The sequence below is a fragment of the Bos javanicus genome, chromosome 3 (genome assembly GCF_032452875.1).
Source record: "Bos javanicus breed banteng chromosome 3, ARS-OSU_banteng_1.0, whole genome shotgun sequence".
Lineage (NCBI taxonomy): Eukaryota > Metazoa > Chordata > Mammalia > Artiodactyla > Bovidae > Bos > Bos javanicus.
Genome location: NC_083870.1, coordinates 17,780,512 through 17,783,401, shown reverse-complemented (window position 1 = coordinate 17,783,401; position 2,890 = coordinate 17,780,512). Strand labels below are relative to the sequence as shown.

Sequence of the window (2,890 nt, the reverse complement as noted above, 5' to 3'; positions counted from 1 at the left end):
AATTCTTCTTAATGATTGAGAAGTTGTATATGAATGGCAATTAACTTCAATGACTGAATGGCTCATAGTGATTTCAACTTTAATTAAAAAATAGTTGTATTATGGCATTACTTGCCAGATTGGGCCTTTCGATATTTCAAAGGAGAAGGACGTCAGAAAATTTGAATAATGCTCTGAGCTTACTTCATAGAGTGAAGTAGTACAAAGAGGACAGTTGGGAGAAATTATGTAGGAGTAGGTGGTGGGTCATGTGGGTAGTTATGTGCAAAAAGCTTGCTTTCTGTTGTTGGTCTAGAGTCTGAGCTGCGCAACACCTGAATTACAGTAGATGATGCTAAACTCTTAGTGAATTCCCTGTGACCCAAGGTGAAACAGATTTCTAAAGGCTGCAAGAATCAGCTTGATGTCTTTTATCTGAGGGAGAAAAGCAGTGAAAGGAGGCTCCTAGAGGTCACCACTTAACTGAACATATCCAAGTATTATGATGGGAAGGCTGGAGAGATGATCTGCAACCTGCCCTCGGTCCATTTTAGAAGAAGAAAGGAGACAGATTAGGAGGTCATGGATCAAAGGGGAAAGCATTATAAGAAGGACCTGAGGTAAAGAGAAAGGTGTCACTAGATAGCCAGGCTCTTTTCAACCCAGGATGTACAACAAAATGGCAACCAGTTCAAGTGGAACAAGGCAGGCACTTTGATAATTCATTGAAGGTGAAAGGTATCAAAGAGGAGTCTTCTCCAATCAAGAAAGGGAGGCTTTGACTCCAAGTTAAAGAACCCTCCCAAATCCTCCCACTGCCATAAATCCCTGAAACTGAGAGTTTAAGACAGGGATTGTGTGAGTCATGGGGAGATAATCCAGTGAGGAGATCCTGGAGCAGGACATTTCCTCTTTCTGGAGTCCCTGTCAAGCCACTTATGGATGGATTTGCATTTTGGTTGGGAAATGACTGAACCGGGCCTGTTTTGGCAGCTCTGCTTCCTCCTGGGTGGGGCAGCAAGTCCCTATAAAAAGGCCCTCTGCTGCATCACTGCCATCCTCCTGCTACTCAAGTCCGGATAGCCTTTGGAGAACCTGGTGAGTCTGAGTCTTCAGTTCAGCTTTATTCTTGGGCTCTCTACTTATGAATTAATTCTGGCTATAGCAAATTTGGTGTGTCCAAAGTTATTGTCATGACTTAGTGCTCCTTAATGGATGGGAGCTTGGAATTTGAACACAGTGATATACAGTATTTATTAAGTTTCTGGTACAGAGTTTGAATTCCTTTAAGGAAGAGATTAAAACAAAATCCGTGACAAGAAGAGGTAAAGAACGGAACACTTTTCCTCTTTCTGTTTCTTTCTTCTGTCCTTCTGCTGTTATTTCAGAGGCATTTCTCTTTGAAGGTGTGGGGCCCTTGTATCCTTCCTGGTGGCCATTTGCTCTGTATACAGGTCATACTTCTGGGACCTCATGAGAGCTAATGATGATGAGAATTGCTTGTGAGTTTACCCAGGATTTTGGAACTTATGATGGCCTTATTGAAGATGCTGTTTTCAGAAAGAAAAAAAAAAGAATAGAACAACACTGATTGGTTTTCTGAAAAAAAATTTTTTTAAGTTGTATGTTAAAAGATTTTCTCTGAGCCAATAATACAATTTGTTGAAGAGGGAGAGAGAGGCCAGAAGTTCATTGAAAGGGATTAAAGAGATCAAACCACATTCTTAGAGACTGGAGAGAGTCTATCTGATATTATTACACGAGCTCAGACTTCTCTCCCTGTAGCAGTCCCTTCTTGTGAACACTGTCATGTAATTTCTTTCAGATTCTAAGACTCCAGAAAGATGTCTCAGCAGCAGCAGCAGCAGCAGCAGCAGCAGCAGCAGCAGCAGTGCAAGCAGCCCTGCCAGCCACCTCCTGTAGTATGCCCTCCCAAGTGCCCTGAGCCCTGCCCACCTCCAAAGTGCCAGCAGAAATGCCCTCCTGTGCCACCTCCCCAACAATGCCAAGAGAAGTGCCCACCCAAGTGCAAGTAACAGCATCAGCTTTCATCCGGATCCGGAAAGGATGAGGACGACTGACTCACCTAGCTCCACAGCTCCACCTTCATCTTCTCTTTAAAGCCTATCATGGATACAGAAGAAGCTTCTCCACCCTTCAGCTGGCAGTATGCCTGTGGTGATTCCTGACTGCCAGAGGTTTCCTTCCTGAGGCTGCTGTTCTGCTCTCCTCTGGGAAGACAGCTGAGAAAACATCCCAGAGCTTCAGATGGAAGAGCAGCAGCTTTTCTCCCGGGCACCATGGGAGGATTCTCTCCCTCCCTTGGGTCTGTCTGTCACCTGGGCAGGGGTTTCTACCAGCTGGTCAACTGTTGCTTATCTTCCTCTTCACGAATAAACTACAGTTCCTTTGGGTGATGTCAAAAAGTTTCCTTTCTTTTAAAACTGTTTTTAGTAATACTATACCATCATCAGATTTTGTTTCTATCCTTTGATGCCAAGGTTCAAGCTCTCACAATCAGCATTGTCTAAATTTTGAGTCATATGAAAGAATACTTCTATGTAATTCCAATTCCACATTATTTCCTTAATTATCACTTGATGGTTGAGGAACAAAATATTTACCTCTCCTAGTTTTCAGTCCCTTTAGTAAAATGTAGGGAAAATTGTATTTTCATTTCAAACTTCTGAGGAATCAATCTTCAATGAATGTGTATAATTTAGTTGGCACATGCCAGACTCATAATAGCACTTGGAGGACAGTTCAGCTCAGTTCAGTTCAGTCACTCATTCATGTCCGACTCTTTAGGAGCCCACGGCCTGCAGCATGCCAGGTTTCCCTCTCCAGGTCATCACTGCTCCATCATCAGCACCATTACCACCACCACTGTTAACCCTCACCACCATATTAG

The 2,890-nt window shown here is 43.3% G+C and overlaps 1 long non-coding RNA gene across 1 annotated transcript; it reads left to right on the top strand.

Moving 5' to 3' along the window:
• The first annotated feature begins 416 nt into the window (after positions 1 to 416).
• LOC133241041 (uncharacterized) lies at positions 417 to 2,405 on the top strand. Its single transcript, XR_009734488.1, has 2 exons — positions 417 to 1,077; positions 1,805 to 2,405. It is a non-coding gene; the product is annotated as an uncharacterized LOC133241041 (long non-coding RNA).
• Positions 2,406 to 2,890: the final 485 nt, after the last annotated feature.